Below are 18,839 nucleotides of genomic sequence, written 5' to 3' on the forward strand. Positions count from 1 at the left end.
AACACCAGGACTTTGAACTGGATCCGGAGGTGAACTGGGAGCCAGTGCAAGGAGGCCAGGATGGGGGTGATGTGGCATGTCTTCTTTGACCTAGTGAGTAGTCTTGCAGCAGCATTTAGGACTAGCTGAAGTTGTCCCACAGAGGATTTGTTGAGGCAGGTAAACAGTGAATTACAGTAGTCAAGTCGTGATGAAATAAATGCATGGACAGAGATTTCTAATTCAGTATGTGATACAATGGATCGGAGTTTGGCAATATTTCTGAGGTGGAAAAAACAGGAACACGTTAGGGATTTGACATGTTTGTCCAAGTGCATAGCTTGATCAAAGAAGACACCCAGGTTTCTAACAGAGGGCCTAACATTTCTCTTGAGGGACCCCATGTGGTTTACCACTGTAGCGGCAGTCTTGTCATTAGAACGAACAAACCTTTGGTGCTTGGCCCCCTAATAAACGTTGCGATGCCTTGTTGGCGGATGGTCAGTCAGGGCAGCTTTTCCCAACAGTTCATAACACTTCACCCTCAACTGTCCACTTGTGCCCACACATGCAATGGCTATTTAGAGTGATCTGACACTTTCTTATACCTGTTCATCCCTTTCAGATCCATGAGGGGACGTCAACAAGTGCTCACTCAGAAGAGGAAGAGAAAGGAGATGCAGCCTCAGTACACACATGCCAGAGACTGTGGTGGAATAGTAGCTACAGTACGCTAGAGAGGGGTGAGGTTGTTATATACCAGCTCTGTGGCCTAGTGGTAGAGTGTCCGCCCAGAGACTGTGAGGTTGTGGGTTCGATCCCTGGCCGAGTCATACCAAAGACTATAAAAATGGGACCCATTGCCTCCCTGCTTGGCACTCAGCATCAAGGGTTGGAATTGGGGGGCTACATCACCAAACGATTCCACCGCTGCTGCTCACCGCTCCCCCAGGGGATGGGTCAAATGCGGAGAACAAATTTCAGACAATCAGTGGAACTTAGTCTTAGTCTACAGTACCCTAGAGAGGGGTGAGGTTGGGGACAGATAAAATAAGACTGTTAATCTAGCAGGGAAAAGCTGTCTGTTTAACCAGGCTTGGTTTTGCAGTACAAACAAAGTCGGAAGCCTAAATAAATATTTTGCATCGGAGCTAGAGTGTGCAGCGACTCCCATTCTGCCTGCTGGCAGCCCTTGAATACATGGGCACTCAGTGTCAACCTACAGTGCAGTGCAGTGCTGGTGGGCCAGGCTAGGTTCGTGGTAACAGCTCCAGCTTCTCAGAAGTAGAGTTGTGGTTGGTGCATGAGCTCGAATCCTTGCATTCACCCCAAGATGTCTCGCAGTCCAAGATGGCGCGGACCAAATCTGCAGCCATCGTGTCGGTTCCGCTTAGATTGAGCCATTTGTTTCAATCAATCAATCAATCAATCAATCAAAGCTTTATTTATATAGCGCATTTCATACCCAGAGGCAACACAATGCGCTTTACAGAGAACAAGGGAGGTGGGTATACGACCCACCCCTACATATTCCAGAGGGAAGCAAAAAAACAGTAGCCTAATCACCCGGGGGCCAGATAAGTGAGCTGTAAAAATGCTTCCCTGACCCCTCTCAACAAGGCGATCGAGCAAGCTCCTGGAGTATGTTTGTCTAACAGCTAAGAACATTTATAAAGCAATAAATTACATTAAATTACATGTTTGCTATTTGGGGGTACTTGATACTAGGTGCCACAGTGCCCATTCAAAATGTGCACACAGCTCCCTGTGGCCGCTGGGTGGTTTATATCAAATTGTGCCCAATGTGTGACACAATGACCTCAATACAGGTAGATGGCGCTCAAACCCTTCTGGAAAATCCAGCTAGAACCAGCTACAAACCTTAGCTGGTCATTAGCTGAGCCCTGTACTACGAAGCTGGATTACGGGGTTAGCGCGATAACTTCAGGTTCAAGACTGGTTCATCCGTATCACGAAGGTGGATCTCGGTGCGCGAATAGTTAGAGGGTCTCTAAGGAAGGCGAGAGTATTTAAGAACAGACAAAACCCATTACAGTTTTCGGATGACTATTTATATGAAAGATACCGATTTTCGGCAGAAGGGATCATTTATATCTGTCAGCTGCTTGAGCCACATGTACAGTCAAGTCATGCGCTTACAGTCCCACAGACTGTATGTATTGCTTTGCGGTTTCTTGCTACAGGTAGCTACATGGATGCTGTCGACGATGCAGAAAACCTGAGTAAGAACACGGTCTGTCGCGCAATACGCAAGGTGGTCGTTGCCCTTACCAAGCTGCTTGACGCGTTTGTGACCTTCCCAGGCCACTTGCCCATGCAGTCCGTAAAAGAGGGCTTTTATGAAATGGCAGGTAAGAACCTACTTGATATAGCCTACTGTAAACCAATATGACGTTTACTGTTGTAGCCAATGCTGCCCACTCTGTTACGGCTCGCATGCCCTCGCCTCCACAACCGTCTCCCTCTCTCCCCTCTGGGCCCGCTGCGCGCTCGGGGCGTCCTACGCGCTCTACCGCACGTCGCATCAGCCCGGGCATACAACGCTCTGGCTCTCCGGAGTTTCCCCCCACTACCGGGCGTTCCCCGTCTCCGGCCAGCTCCGCGGACTCGGCAGTCTCCTCCCTCTCCGGTGACGAAGAATCGGATCCCGACATGCCCAGCACATCGGCCCGTGCGCAAAGACAAGAACGGCGCGCTCGTCTCCGACGATGACGCTGGCGCGGCTCTACTCACCGGTTTCCAATTATCATCACCACACCTGTCCCTCGTTCTGCAATCACCTTCAACCTCTACAAGAACCTGGTCTACACTCCACTCATCGCCAGATCTTACCATAATACTCTTGTGGTAAAGTATAGCCTAGCCTACAATCTCCTTACCCGTATTTTGTAGTGTTTTTTCCCGTTCCCCGTTTGTGATTACTCTCACTCACCCTGCCTCCCCTCCTCATCTCTCCAGTTCCTGCCTGACCCACGTCTGTACGATTACCCCGCTCCTGCCTGACCACCGCCTGTACGACCCCGCTCCTGCCTGACCATCGCCTGTACGACAACCCCGCTCCTGCCTGAACATCGCCTGTACGACAACGCTCCTGCCTGACCATCGCCTGTACGACAACCCCGCTCCTGCCTGAACATCGCCTGTACGACAACCCCGCTCCTGCCTGACCATCGCCTGTACGACAACCCCGCTCCTGCCTGACCATCGCCTGTACGACAACCCCGCTCCTGCCTGACCATCGCCTGTACGACTACCACGCTCCTGCCTGACCATCGGCTGTACGACTACCACATCCCCCTTTTTGATCTTATTAAATCGCCCCTCCGGGCTTTACCGTTCCTTGCCTCCTCCTTTCCTGTTGCGCCTGGGTCCCAAAACCAAACCCTCACAGTAAGATCTGGCCAGTTTGGACCCAGCCAACATGGAGGAGAGACCTGCACCTCCCGGACTACTCCAAGCCCTCCCACGGACCCAAGCTGAGCAACTGCAGCAGGTATCCGCCCAACAGCACGCCCAGGACGAGCGACTGAGGGGCCTCGCTACTCTGGTCTGCACCCTGTCCGACCAGGTCACCGCGGTCAGTGCCCGCCTGGCTCCGTTCCTGAACCCCACCGCTCCACCAAACCGGGAGCCCCATCTCGCCTCCCCGGCCCTCTACGACGGGACGTTCACCCTCTGCCGGGAGTTCCTCATGCAGTGTGAGTACGTGTTTGACCTCCAGCCAAGCATGTACTCCACTGCGTCGGCTCGGATAGCCTACATTGCCAACCTGACCACGGGACGGGCTCGCCGTTGGGTCATGGCGGGTCGCGAGGGCGCAGCTGCCTACATGCAGGACTACACTGCCTTCGTGGCAGAATTCAGGACTGTGTTCGACCACGACGTCCACGGACAGGACGCGGACGCTGCTCTCTCCGCCCTCACCCAGGGTTCCAGCTCAGTAGCGGACTACGCCACGGAGTTCCGCATCCTCGCTGCCCGTTGCTCCTGGAACGAGTCTGCCCTATACAGCGCCTTCCGACGGGGTCTGGGGGACGCCATGAAGGACAGCCTGGCTGGAGGAGACAGACCAGCGACCCTGAACCAACTCGTCTCCCTCTCCATAGCCATAGACGAGCGCCACCGGGAACGCAGGCGCGAGCGGGCGCACCAACACCACAGCGCACCCAGACCGTCTCCGCCTCCCTCTGCCGGTCTCTCTCGGCCTGCCCCGGCCTCCCTCGCCCCCCCAAACACCGCTGGAGAGGAACCCATGCAACTGGGTTGGACCCGACTGACCCCTGCAGAGCGTGAGCACCGGGAACAGAACGGACTATGCATATACTGCGCTAGCCCAGCGCACGCCGTCGACTCCTGTTCCTCTGCACCTCCCAGGGCGGCAAAAAGAGTAGGCTCACTCACCAGGGGGTACCGAGTAAGCCGGCTCATCCATCCTCTATCCCGGACCCGTGCCGCCAGGTTCACTGTCACCCTCGCCTGGCAGGGGCACACGCTCTCCGTCCCTGTCCTCATCGACTCCGGTGCCGACGAGAACTTCGTGGACGTCAAGTTCGCCCACAAAGCGGCGCTCCCTCTCTCCCCTCTGGAGAGGCCCCTCTCGGCTTTCGCCCTGGATGGCCATCCCATGGGTCCCATCACGCACCGGACCCTGCCCCTCACTCTCACAGTCTCGGGTAACCACGTGGAGAACGTCCGCCCCTTCGTCATCCACTCTCCCGATGCTCCGTTCATCTTAGGGAGGCCCTGGCTGGAACTCCATACCCCTCATGTCTGCTGGAGCTCGGGGCGCATCCTCAGCTGGAGCACCACCTGCCACGCCCGCTGCCTCCGAGCTGCTCAGACCTCCACTCGGGTTGACCGGCCCCGTCCCGCTCCTCCTGACCTCTCCACGGTCCCTTTCATGTACCACGACCTCGGGGAGGCCTTCAGTAAGGAGCGCGCCCGCACACTTCCCCCTCATCGACCCTACGACTGCGCCATCGAGCTCCACCCTGGCGCCCCTCTCCCAGCCAGTCGTCTCTACAACCTCTCCCTCCCGGAGAAAGCTGCCATGGACACCTACATCTCCGAGTGCTTGGCCGAGGGCCTCATCCGACCATCTCGTTCCCAGGTGGCAGCGGGGTTCTTCTTTGTAAAGAAGAAGGGAGGAGACCTGAGGCCGTGCATCGACTACAGGCTGCTCAACAACATCACGGTGAAGAATAAATACCCACTCCCCCTCATGAGCTCCAATTTTGAACCCCTCACCGGTGCCACCATCTTCACCAAGTTGGACCTCAGAAACGCTTATCACCTGGTGCGTATCCGTGAGGGGGACGAATGGAAGACCGCCTTCAAGACCTCCCGTGGCCACTACGAATACCTCGTCATGCCCTTCGGCCTCACCAACGCCCCCGCCGTCTTCCAGGCCCTGATGAACGACGTGCTCAGGGACATGCTGGACGTATTTGTGGTTCTCTACCTGGACGACATCCTTGTGTTCTCCAGGAGCGCTGAGGAGCACGTCCAACACGTCCGCATGGTAATCCAGCGTCTCCGGGAGAACCGCCTATACATCAAGGCGGAGAAGTGCACCTTTCACTCCGCGTCAGTGGAGTTCCTGGGGCTCATTGTGGAGGGAGGCCTGACGCGACCCGACCCCCGCAAAATCAAGACCGTGGTCGAATGGCCTCAACCCTCTACCCGGAGGCAACTCCAGAGCTTCCTTGGCTTCGCTAACTTTTACCGCCGTTTCATACGGGACTACAGCCGGGTAGCAGCTCCCCTCACCCACCTCACCTCATCCCTGCGTCCGTTCATCTGGACACCGGCTGCCAGCGCCGCCTTCTCTGCGCTCAAGGAGCGCTTCACCACCGCTCCGGTCCTTCTCCATCCTGACCCCTCCAGGCAGTTCGTGGTCGAGGTGGACGCATCGGACACCGGCATCGGTGCTGTTCTGTCCCAGCGGTCAGTGGAGGACCAGAAGTTGCACCCCTGTGCCTTCCTCTCCCGCCGGTTCACCCCGGCTGAGGTGAATTACGACATCGGGAACAGGGAGTTGTTGGCGGTGGTGGGGGCCTTGGAGGAGTGGCGCCATTGGCTTGAGGGCGCGGAACACACCACCCTCGTCTGACCACAAGAACCTGACCTTCATCCGGGCGGCCAAGCGCCTCAACTCCCGCCAGGCGCGGTGGTCGCAGTTCCTAGGGAGGTTCGACTTTACCCTCACCTTCCGGCCCGGCTCCCGCAACGCCAAGGCCGACGCGCTGTCCCGCCTCCACGCGCCCGAGGCGCCCCCCGCGGAGCCTGAGACCATCCTGCCGACCTCGCGTGTCGTAGGGGTGATCACTATGAACATTGAGGCGGTGGTGAGGCAGGCCCAACGTGCCCAACCCAGTCCGGCCAACGTTCCTCCTCGCCGGCTCTTCGTGCCGGACTCGGTCCGGTCCCGGGTGCTCCAGTGGGGCCATGCCAGCCGGTTTGCGTGCCATCCCGGGGTTCACCGCACCCTCTCCTTCCTGAGCCGACGGTTCTGGTGGCCCTCCATGAGGTCCGACGTCCGGGAGTTTGTGGTCGCCTGTCCCGTCTGCTCCCGCAGCAAGGCGTCCCACCAGCCCCCGGCTGGCCTCCTGCGTCCTCTCCCGGTCCCCAGCCGTCCCTGGTCCCACATCGCCCTGGACTTCATCACCGGTCTTCCCCCCTCCAGGGGCAACACGGTCATCCTCACCGTGGTGGACCGGTTCTCCAAGGCGGTCCATCTGGTGGCGCTCCCCAAGCTCCCGTCCTCTGCGGAGACAGCTGAGCTCCTCGTCCAGCATGTCTACCGGCTCCACGGTCTCCCCGGAGACATTGTCTCGGACCGTGGGCCTCAATTCACCTCCCAAGTCTGGAGGGCCTTCTGCAAGGAGATAGGCGCCACCATCAGCCTCTCCTCTGGCTACCACCCGCAGACCAACGGCCAGGCCGAACGGGCCAACCAGAGCCTGGAGTCCGCTCTCCGCTGTGTGTCGGCTCTCCACCCCACCTCCTGGAGCAAGGACCTGCCCTGGGTCGAATACTCCCTCAATGCCCTGACCAGCGCTGCCACTGGCAGGTCTCCGTTCGAGTCATCCCTCGGGTACCAGCCCCCGCTGTTCTCTCTCCAGGAGTCGGAGGCCTCCGTCCCCTCCGTCCAGGCCCACCTCAGCCGCTGTCGCCGTGTCTGGAGGGAGGTCCGCAGGGCCCTGCTCCGCTCCAACGAGCGCTCCTGCCGCGGTGCCAACCGCCGCCGCACTCCTGCTCCGGCGTATCGGCCCGGTCAACGTGTCTACCTCTCCACTGCTGATCTTCCGCTCCAGGTCCCCTCCAAGAAGCTGGCTCCGCGCTTCGTTGGGCCCTTCGAGATCGACCGTGTCCTGAACCCGGCTGCGGTACGTCTTAAGCTCCCTGCTTCCATGCGGGTACACCCTGTATTCCATGTGTCCAAGATCAAACCTGTCTCCTCGAGTCCTCTCATGCCTTCTGCCCCAGCTCCTCCGCCTCCCCAGATGGTCGACGGGCATCCCCAGTGGACGGTTCGGCGGCTGCTGAAGGTGCGCCGCCGGGGTCGGGGGTTCCAATACCTGGTGGATTGGGAGGGGTACGGCCCCGAGGAGTGCAGCTGGATCTCCAGGCAGCTCATTATGGACCCGTCTCTCCTCCGGGACTTCTACAGGGCACATCCTGACGCCCCCGGTCGGTCGCCAGGTGGCTCCCCTCGGGGGGGGGGTCCTGTTACGGCTCGCATGCCCTCGCCTCCACAACCGTCTCCCTCTCTCCCCTCTGGGCCCGCTGCGCGCTCGGGGCGTCCTACGCGCTCTACCGCACGTCGCATCAGCCCGGGCATACAACGCTCTGGCTCTCCGGAGTTTCCCCCCACTGCCGGGCGTTCCCCGTCTCCGGCCAGCTCCGCGGACTCGGCAGTCTCCTCCCTCTCCGGTGACGAAGAATCGGATCCCGACATGCCCAGCACATCGGCCCGTGCGCAAAGACAAGAACGGCGCGCTCGTCTCCGACGATGACGCTGGCGCGGCTCTACTCACCGGTTTCCAATTATCATCACCACACCTGTCCCTCGTTCTGCAATCACCTTCAACCTCTACAAGAACCTGGTCTACACTCCACTCATCGCCAGATCTTACCATAATACTCTTGTGGTAAAGTATAGCCTAGCCTACAATCTCCTTACCCGTATTTTGTAGTGTTTTTTCCCGTTCCCCGTTTGTGATTACTCTCACTCACCCTGCCTCCCCTCCTCATCTCTCCAGTTCCTGCCTGACCCACGTCTGTACGATTACCCCGCTCCTGCCTGACCACCGCCTGTACGACCCCGCTCCTGCCTGACCATCGCCTGTACGACAACCCCGCTCCTGCCTGAACATCGCCTGTACGACAACGCTCCTGCCTGACCATCGCCTGTACGACAACCCCGCTCCTGCCTGAACATCGCCTGTACGACAACCCCGCTCCTGCCTGACCATCGCCTGTACGACAACCCCGCTCCTGCCTGACCATCGCCTGTACGACAACCCCGCTCCTGCCTGACCATCGCCTGTACGACTACCACGCTCCTGCCTGACCATCGGCTGTACGACTACCACATCCCCCTTTTTGATCTTATTAAATCGCCCCTCCGGGCTTTACCGTTCCTTGCCTCCTCCTTTCCTGTTGCGCCTGGGTCCCAAAACCAAACCCTCACACACTCTTTGCATTGGTTTCCCCAGAGTGATCGGTGCTATAGACTGCACACATATCCCAATCTCCGCCACCCTTGGAGAAAATGAGGGATTATGTGAAGCGCAAGTCATTTCATAGCATCAATGTGCAGGTAAAGACACTTCAGTATTTGGCCTACTCATTCCTTGATATGATTGTTGTAGGAGCTGATGAAAGTTAATTCCTTCATGGCACATATGGAAATATTCACATCAATAAATATCACCTTCCAAATTCAATTCAATGTCATTATGAGAAAAGCACATGTACAACCAAATTAGTGTCAACAGGAGCAGCACAGAACAACTATACATCATCACATCATATCAAAAAATAAACCATCATACCCCCCCCCCCCGCACCATCAACAGTCTAGTGCAGTCCCTGTGTTCATTCAATAATAAATAGTCAGCAGACATGTAGCAGTAATTCAGTCAAATGCACATGCTACATTCACTTTGAATTCTATTGTCTTATGTTGTGAACCACAAATACTTTTGCAGATGATGTGACCACAACGGCATGATCACCAGCCTTGATGCGAAGTGGCCTGGGTCAGTGCATGACTCCCGGATCTTTAGGGAGTCTACACTGTGCCACAAGTTTGAGCAAGGTATGGCAACTGTAGCCTACATAGTGTTTCTCATGTTATTTCCCACAATGCATGTGCGATACTGACCATGGCAATATTCCTCTTCACCTTCAGGGCTTTTCAATGGAGTGCTGCTTGGGGACAGGGGGTATGTGTGCATGCCCTTCTTGATGACACCCTATCCTAACCCAGAGCCACAAAACACATTCAATGTGGCCCTTACCAAGACGAGGGTCAGGATAGAGATGGCTTTTGGGGTTCTGAAAGGCCGCTTCAGCTGCCTGCGCGGGCTCAGGGTGGCCCCAGAGAGAGCCTGACAAATTGTGTCGGCATGTGTTGTACTCCACAACATAGCTGGCATTAGGAAGGAGAGCCCCACCGGTCACCATGCAACCCCCTGATGTCGTGGACCCCATCACTTTGGATTACCCTACTGGCAGGGCTGTGAGAGGCCATCACACAGCAATTTTTTGCATTAACATTGAACAGGAGGCATTTTGTGAAGTAACAACTTTTTATTGAAATGTAAATCAGATGTCCTCTCGTTGCTAGAAACAAAGAGAGAGACATGTTAGTTGAATTGTCATCCATGCCGGGAAATAAATGACGTTCTTACTGATATACCTTCTTTTCATACTCCAGTTTCTCCACCTCACACCTCCACAGCTACAGCAAATGGAACAGACAAAGAACAAGATGGGAGCTACTGTACATGTAGGCTAGAAATACTGTACACATACTAACGAGGCAGATGGAAACCAATCAAACAATCAGTGGCACAGGTCTCTCAATCAGAGCCAATTTAGCCAGTTGTAGTCCTAGGTCCGCTATTGGGGCGGGGTTGCCAACAACAACAAGTACTGTACACATGTAAACATGTTGTCCCCCACCCATTATGCCTGTTCCCTTGTGGTATCAATCCCCCTGCTTCTCATTAGGTGTTTTTATACAGAGATCCCACTTTATTGCCCTGTAGAAGACCCCTCAATTTTCTGGCTTTGTTTGTTTATAATGAACCAAAGAAAGACAGCATAATGTGTGATTTTATATAGCATGCCGGCAATCTGGAATCGAGAGGCATGACCCTTGGACGCAACATTCACTAGTTGTTAAACAAATCCATGCACCTGTATGGTCAAAAGTCCTATAATGAATGTTTAAATACAGACATATCTGGTGCTACTAATGTCACATCATTTGTATCAATGATTGACCAAAGTAAGATCCCTACACACCATGGTAGAGTGAATAAGAGTACAATAACGTCTCCATCTAGTGGGCAAACAAGTCCATGCTCCTGTATGGTCTAAAGTCATATACTGTAATGAATGTTGAAATACAGACATATCTAGCTCCACTAAACACCTCAAGCTCTACTCTCTGCAGATGTAGAAAGTACATTGTTTTAGTGACTTAGTCCTCTTGACCCCGTTCAGGGGCATAGGACGCCCACCAGAGCTCTCCATCTCCCTCTCTTCTGGGCCTGGGCATGTGCTTCCTGCCAGCTCACTCCAATGTTCTTCAGGTCTTGGAGTGTGGAGCGTCTCCAGGTTTCTTGGCCTATCCTGTTTCCTCTTTCCCTGTGGATTGCAGTCCAGGGCCTGTCTCGTGATGTTATTTGAGTCCTTCCTAAGGGTGTGACCTATCTTAATTCCACTTTCTCCTTTTGACGGTGGTAGCTATGTCGTCCTGGTTTGTGATCCCTCACAGTTAATCATTTGTGGTCTTGATGGGCCACCATAGCTTGAGTATGTAACACAGGCATTTGTTAACAAGAACCTGGATCTTTCTTGAGAAGCCCTCGGTTGTTTTCAACATATCGGAGCCGTAGAGAAGGACGGTCTTCACGTTGGCCCATGGATCTCAGGGAATTCCTCTTTGGTCTAGCGGTAGATGTTTGGGATGAGGAAGGTCAGCGGTTCAATCCCCATCTCACCCACATGTTACACATAGAATCCCTGTTATGCAGGCAGGACATCAGCTGAGGGCTTGAGGTACAGATATCTTATGTCAGGAGAAACCCAGATCACCTCATTACTCATTACCCAGGTTTCAATCCACTAACATGAGAGGTTACATACAGCACTATGCAGATTAGCCTACTGACATAACACTATTCAGATTAAATGCAGCCTACTGACATACTTGCACTGTGCTGTATCTTTCCTAGATTAGATTGTTCAATACTCCAGCCTCCGACATTTAGGAGTGAGTGACAGAACCTTGGGGGCCGCCTCCCTGCTGACTTCAAAGTCCTGGTAGGAACCGAGAGAGAGAAAGAGAGAGAGAGAGAGGGAAAGAGAGAGAGAGAGAGAGAGAGAGAGAGAGAGAGAGAGCAGTATATCCTGGGAAATGGGGGGGGGGTTAGCTGACAGCAGGTAGTTACTGTAGTAGGTATTTAGGTAGGTAGGTAGGTAGGTAGGTGTAGGTAGTTAGGTAGGTAGATAGGTAAGTAGGTAGGTAGGTATGTGTAGTTAGTTAGGTAGGTAGGTGTAGGTAGTTAGGTAGGTAGATAGGTAAGTAGGTAGGTAGGTAGGTGTAGTTAGGTAGGTAGGTAGGTAGGTAGGTAGGTAGATAGGTAAGTAGGTAGGTAGGTAGGTGTTGTTAGGTAGGTATGTAGGTAGGTAGGTAGGTAGGTAGGAAGGTACGTAGGCATTTAGGTAGGTAGGTAGTTAGGTAGGTAGATAGGTAAGTAGGTAGGTAGGTGTAGGTAGGTAGGTAGGTAGGTAGGTATAGGTAGGTATTTAGGTAGGTATTGATCCCTGAGGGGAAATTACAATGGTACAGCAGCAATAATACAAGAAGCGCTGACAAAAACAGGCGTAGTTAAATACAAATGTACAGTAAACATATCAAAATATACAAAGGGTAAGAATGAATAAACAAGTCTAAATAGGTTGCCTAGTAATGCAAACATGTTGAGCCTACTGTAAATTGTGCAAAATACAACAGTTCTAGAAATCAAGCTTCAGGGTCTTGATAGTGTCCTTTTTGTATTCGTTTCTTGGATTTGAATGGAGCGTCTCTGCCCTCACACTTTATGTGATAGGTTCAGTCGTCGTTCATATTTTGTAATAATAAAATTGTTATCTGTGAATCCCTGTCTCTGCTTAATTTAGTTGAAGGCTCGTGTGTAGGAAACATTATGGCTATAGTTCCTGTGGAAGTCCCTAGGCGGCGCTGTCGCTCCACCACCACTCACTACACTGGCGCTGTCCGCACCCAAAACAACTCACAGAATAGTTTTGTTCTAAAAGTTCAAATACATTATTGAAGATGAGCAATAGGCCTTTTTTTAAAGAGCAATTCTACAAAGTTTTGTGTTGGAGTGTTATTGTACATTTTGACACCAAGATTTTCATTTTTACTGCAAATGTAGAAAATGATTATTCTTATTTTCTTCTTCTTCTTCTACTTCTTCTTATTATTATTATTATTATTATTATTATTATTATTGTTCTTATTATTATTATTACTACTACTACTACTACCTACTATAAACTATGCTGAGTATTCCATTAACTATGTTGAGTATTCCATTATATTAATCAGCCTAGACTGTGAAAATCCACCCATTGTTACGGCTCGCATGCCCTCGCCTCCACAACCGCCTCTCTCTCTCCCCTCTGGGCCCGCTGCGCGCTCGGGGCGTCCTACGCGCTCTACCGCACGTCGCATCGGCCCAGGCATGTGACGCTCTGGCTCTCCGGAGTTTCCCCCCACTGCCGGGCGTTCCCCGTCTCCGGCCAGCTCCGCGGACTCGGCAGTCTCCTCCCTCTCCGGTGACGAAGAGTCGGATCCCGACATGCCCAGCACATCGGCCCGTGCGCAAAGACAAGAACGGCGCGCTCGTCTCCGACGATGACGCGGGCGCGGCTCTACTCACCGGTTTCCATTTATCATCACCACACCTGTCCCTCGTTCTGCAATCACCTTCAACCTCTACAAGAACCTGGTCTACACTCCACTCATCGCCAGATCTTACCATAACCTTTATGTGGTAAAGTATAGCCTAGCCTACGATCTACTTACCTGTATTTTATAGTGCTTTTTCTCGTTCCCTGTTTGTGATTACTATCACTCATCCTGCCTCTCCTCCTCGTCTCTCCAGTTTCCCGGACCCCCTCTGCTGAGTGTACCAGCTAGCAGAGCCCTCACCCTGCTCCACCTCCCGATCCCTCCGGCTCCCTTGAGCCAAGGACATTTATTATTTAGTTGCATTTTTAGTGGCTCCTATTATTTCACCCTATTATATTTTGGCATCCTCTTTTTGTGGCTCCCCCTTTATGTTATCTTATTAAATCGCCCCTCTGGGCTTTACCGTTCCTTGCCTCCTCCTTTCCTGTTGCGCCTGGGTCCCAAACCGAAACCGTCACAGTAAGATCTGGCCAGTTTTGACCCAGCCAACATGGAGGAGAGACCTGCACCTCCCGGACCACTCCAAGCCCTCCAACAGACCCAAGCTGAGCAACTGCAGCAGGTATCCGGCCAACAGCAAGCCCAGGACGAGCGACTGAGGGGACTCGCTACTCTGGTCAGCACCCTGTCCGACCAGGTCACCGCGCTCAGTGCCCGCCTGGCTCCGTTCCTGAACCCCACCGCTCCACCAAACCGGGAGCCCCATCTCGCCTCCCCGGCCCCCTACGACGGGACATTCACCCTCTGCCGGGAGTTCCTCATGCAGTGTGAGTACGTGTTTGATCTCCAGCCAAGCATGTACTCCACTGCGTCAGCTCGCATAGCCTACATCGCTAACCTAACCACGGGACGGGCTCGCCGCTGGGTCATGGCGGGTCGCGAAGGCGCAGCTGCCTACATGCAGGACTACACAGCCTTCGTGGCAGAATTCAGGACTGTGTTCGACCACGATGTCCACGGACAGGACGCGGACGCTGCTCTCTCCACCCTCGCCCAGGGTTCCAGCTCAGTAGCGGACTACGCCACGGAGTTCCGCATCCTCGCTGCCCGTTGCTCCTGGAACGAGTCTGCCCTGTACAGCGCCTTCCGACGGGGCCTGGAGGACGCCATGAAGGACAGCCTGGCTGGAGGAGACAGACCAGCGACCCTGAACCAACTCGTCTCCCTCTCCATAGCCATAGACGAGCGCCACCGGGAACGCAGGCGCGAGCGGGCGCACCAACACCACAGCGCACCCAGACCGTCTCCGCCTCCCTCTACCGGTCTCTCTCGGCCTGCCCCGGCCTCCCTCGCCCCCCCAAACACCGCTGGAGAGGAACCCATGCAACTGGGTTGGACCCGACTGACCCCTGCAGAGCGTGAGCACCGGAAACAGAACGGAATGTGCATATACTGCGCTAGCCCAGCGCACGCCGTCGACTCCTGTCCCTCTGCACCTTCCAGGGCGGCAAAAAGAGTAGGCTCACTCGCCAGGGGGTACCGAGTAAGCCGGCTCATCCATCCCCAATCCCGGACCCGTGCCGCCAGGTTCACTGTCACCCTCGCCTGGCAGGGGCACACGCTCTCCGTCCCTGCCCTCATCGACTCCGGTGCCGACGAGAGCTTCGTGGACGTCCAGTTCGCCCACAAAGCGGCGCTCCCTCTCTCCCCTCTGGAGAGGCCCCTCTCGGCTTTCGCCCTGGATGGCCATCCCATGGGCCCCATCACGCACCGGACCCTGCCCCTCACCCTCACAGTCTCGGGAAACCACGTGGAGGACGTCCGCCCCTTCGTCATCCACTCTCCCGACGCTCCATTCATCCTAGGGAGGCCCTGGCTGGAACTCCACACCCCTCATGTCTGCTGGAGCTCGGGGCACATCCTCAGCTGGAGCACCACCTGCCACGCCCGCTGCCTCCGAGCTGCTCAGACCTCCACTCGGGTTGACCGGCCCCGTCCCGCTCCTCCGGACCTCTCCACGGTCCCTTCGATGTACCACGACCTCGGAGAGGCCTTCAGTAAGGAGCGCGCCCGCACACTCCCCCCTCATCGACCCTACGACTGCGCCATCGAGCTCCACCCTGGCGTCCCTCTCCCAGCCAGTCGTCTCTACAACCTCTCCCTCCCGGAGAAAGCAGCCATGGACACCTACATCTCCGAGTGCTTGGCCGAGGGTCTCATCCGACCATCTCGATCCCAGGTGGCAGCGGGGTTCTTCTTCGTTAAGAAGAAGGGAGGAGATCTGAGGCCGTGCATCGACTACAGGCTGCTCAACAACATCACGGTCAAGAACAAATATCCACTCCCCCTCATGAGCTCCAACTTCGAACCCCTCATCGGTGCCACCATCTTCACCAAGTTGGACCTCAGGAACGCTTATCACCTGGTGCGTATCCGTGAGGGGGACGAATGGAAGACCGCCTTCAAGACCTCCCGTGGACACTACGAGTACCTCGTCATGCCCTTCGGCCTCACCAACGCCCCCGCCGTCTTCCAGGCGCTTATGAATGACGTGCTCAGGGACATGCTGGACGTTTTTGTGGTCCTCTACCTGGACGACATCCTGGTATTCTCCAGGAGCGCTGAGGAGCACGTCCAACACGTCCGCATGGTCATCCAGCGTCTCCGGGAGAACCGCCTGTATATTAAGGCGGAGAAGTGCACCTTTCACTCCTCATCAGTGGAGTTCCTGGGGCTCATTGTGGAGGGAGGCCTGACGCGACCCGACCCCCGCAAGATCAAGACCGTGGTCGAATGGCCTCAACCCACGACCCGGAGGCAACTTCAGAGCTTCCTTGGCTTCGCTAACTTTTACCGCCGTTTCATACGGGACTACAGCCGGGTAGCAGCTCCCCTCACCCACCTCACCTCGTCCCTGCGTCCGTTCGTCTGGACACCGGCTGCCAGCGCTGCCTTCTCCGCGCTCAAGGAGTGCTTCACCACCGCCCCGGTCCTTCTCCATCCTGACCCCTCCAGGCAGTTCGTGGTCGAGGTGGACGCATCGGACACAGGCATCGGTGCTGTTCTGTCCCAGCGGTCAGTGGAGGACCAGAAGTTGCACTCCTGTGCCTTCCTCTCCCGCCGGTTCACCCCAGCTGAGGTGAATTACGACATCGGGAACAGGGAGTTGTTGGCGGTGGTGGGGGCCTTGGAGGAGTGGCGCCACTGGCTTGAGGGCGCCGAACACACCACCCTCGTCTGGTCAGACCACAAGAACCTGACCTTCATCCGGGCGGCCAAGCGCCTCAACTCCCGCCAGGCGCGGTGGTCACAGTTCCTCGGGAGGTTTGATTTTACCCTCACCTTCCGGCCCGGCTCCCGCAACGCCAAGGCCAACGCGCTGTCCCGCCTCCACGCGCCCGAGGCGCCCCCCGCGGAGCCTGAGACCATCCTGCCGGTCTCGCGTGTCATAGGGGTGGTCACCATGAACATCGAGGCAGTGGTGAGGCAGGCCCAACGCGCCCAACCCAGTCCGGCCAACGTTCCTCCTCGCCGGCTCTTCGTGCCTGACTCGGTCCGGTCCCGGGTGCTCCAGTGGGGCCATGCCAGCCGGTTTGCGTGCCATCCCGGGGTTCACCGCACCCTCTCCTTCCTGAGCCGACGGTTCTGGTGGCCCTCCATGAGGTCCGACGTCCGGGAGTTTGTGGTCGCCTGTCCCGTCTGCTCCCGCAGCAAGGCGTCCCACCAGCCCCCGGCTGGCCTCCTGCGTCCTCTCCCGGTCCCCAGCCGTCCCTGGTCCCACATCGCCCTGGACTTCATCACCGGTCTTCCCCCCTCCAGGGGCAACACGGTCATCCTCACCGTGGTGGACCGGTTCTCCAAGGCGGTCCATCTGGTGGCGCTCCCCAAGCTCCCGTCCTCTGCGGAGACAGCTGAGCTCCTCGTCCAGCATGTCTACCGGCTCCACGGTCTCCCCGGAGACATTGTCTCGGACCGTGGGCCTCAATTCACCTCCCAGGTCTGGAGGGCCTTCTGCAAGGAGATAGGCGCCACCATCAGCCTCTCCTCTGGCTACCACCCGCAGACCAACGGCCAGGCTGAACGGGCCAACCAGAGCCTGGAGTCCGCTCTCCGCTGTGTGTCGGCTCTCCACCCCACCTCCTGGAGCAAGGACCTGCCCTGGGTCGAATACTCCCTCAATGCCCTGACCAGCGCTGCCACTGGCAGGTCTCCGTTCGAGTCATCCCTCGGGTACCAGCCCCCGCTGTTCTCTCTCCAGGAGTCGGAGGCCTCCGTCCCCTCCGTCCAGGCCCACCTCAGCCGCTGTCGCCGTGTCTGGAGGGAGGTCCGCAGGGCCCTGCTCCGCTCCAACGAGCGCTCCTGCCGCGGGGCCAACCGCCGCCGCACTCCTGCTCCGGCGTATCGGCCCGGTCAACGTGTCTACCTCTCCACCGCTGATCTTCCGCTCCAGGTCCCCTCCAGGAAGCTGGCTCCGCGCTTCGTTGGGCCCTTCGAGATCGACCGTGTCCTGAACCCTGCTGCGGTACGCCTTAAGCTCCCTGCTTCCATGCGGGTACACCCTGTGTTCCACGTGTCCAAGGTCAAGCCTGTCTCCTCGAGTCCCCTCATGCCTTCTGCCCCGGCTCCTCCGCCTCCCCAGATGGTCGACGGGCATCCCCAGTGGACGGTTCGGCGGCTGCTGAAGGTGCGCCGCCGGGGTCGGGGTTTCCAATACCTGGCGGATTGGGAGGGGTACGGCCCCGAGGAGTGCAGCTGGATCTCCAGGCAGCTCATTATGGACCCGTCTCTCCTCCGGGACTTCTACCGGGCCCATCCTGACGCCCCCGGTCGGTCGCCAGGTGGCTCCCCTCGGGGGGGGGGGTCCTGTTACGGCTCGCATGCCCTCGCCTCCACAACCGCCTCCCTCTCTCCCCTCTGGGCCCGCTGCGCGCTCGGGGCGTCCTACGCGCTCTACCGCACGTCGCATCGGCCCGGGCATACAACGCTCTGACTCTCCGGAGTTTCCCCCCACTGCCGGGCGTTCCCCGTCTCCGGCCAGCTCCGCGGACTCGGCAGTCTCCTCCCTCTCCGGTGACGAAGAGTCGGATCCCGACATGCCCAGCACATCGGCCTGTGCGCAAAGACAAGAACGGCGCGCTCATCTCCGACGATGACGCGGGCGCGGCTCTACTCACCGGTTTCCATTTATCATCACCACACCTGTCCCTCGTTCTGCAATCACCTTCAACCTCTACAAGAACCTGGTCTACACTCCACTCATCGCCAGATCTTACCATAACCTTTATGTGGTAAAGTATAGCCTAGCCTACGATCTACTTACCTGTATTTTATAGTGCTTTTTCTCGTTCCCTGTTTGTGATTACTATCACTCATCCTGCCTCTCCTCCTCGTCTCTCCAGTTTCCCGGACCCCCTCTGCTGAGTGTACCAGCTAGCAGAGCCCTCACCCTGCTCCACCTCCCGATCCCTCCGGCTCCCTTGAGCCAAGGACATTTATTATTTAGTGGCATTTTTAGTGGCTCCTATTATTTCACCCTATTATATTTTGGCATCCTCTTTTTGTGGCTCCCCCTTTATGTTATCTTATTAAATCGCCCCTCCGGGCTTTACCGTTCCTTGCCTCCTCCTTTCCTGTTGCGCCTGGGTCCCAAACCGAAACCGTCACACTATGAGGAATG

The sequence above is a fragment of the Borostomias antarcticus genome, assembly GCF_949987555.1.
Source record: "Borostomias antarcticus genome assembly, chromosome: 1".
In the NCBI taxonomy this organism is placed as follows: domain Eukaryota; kingdom Metazoa; phylum Chordata; class Actinopteri; order Stomiiformes; family Stomiidae; genus Borostomias; species Borostomias antarcticus.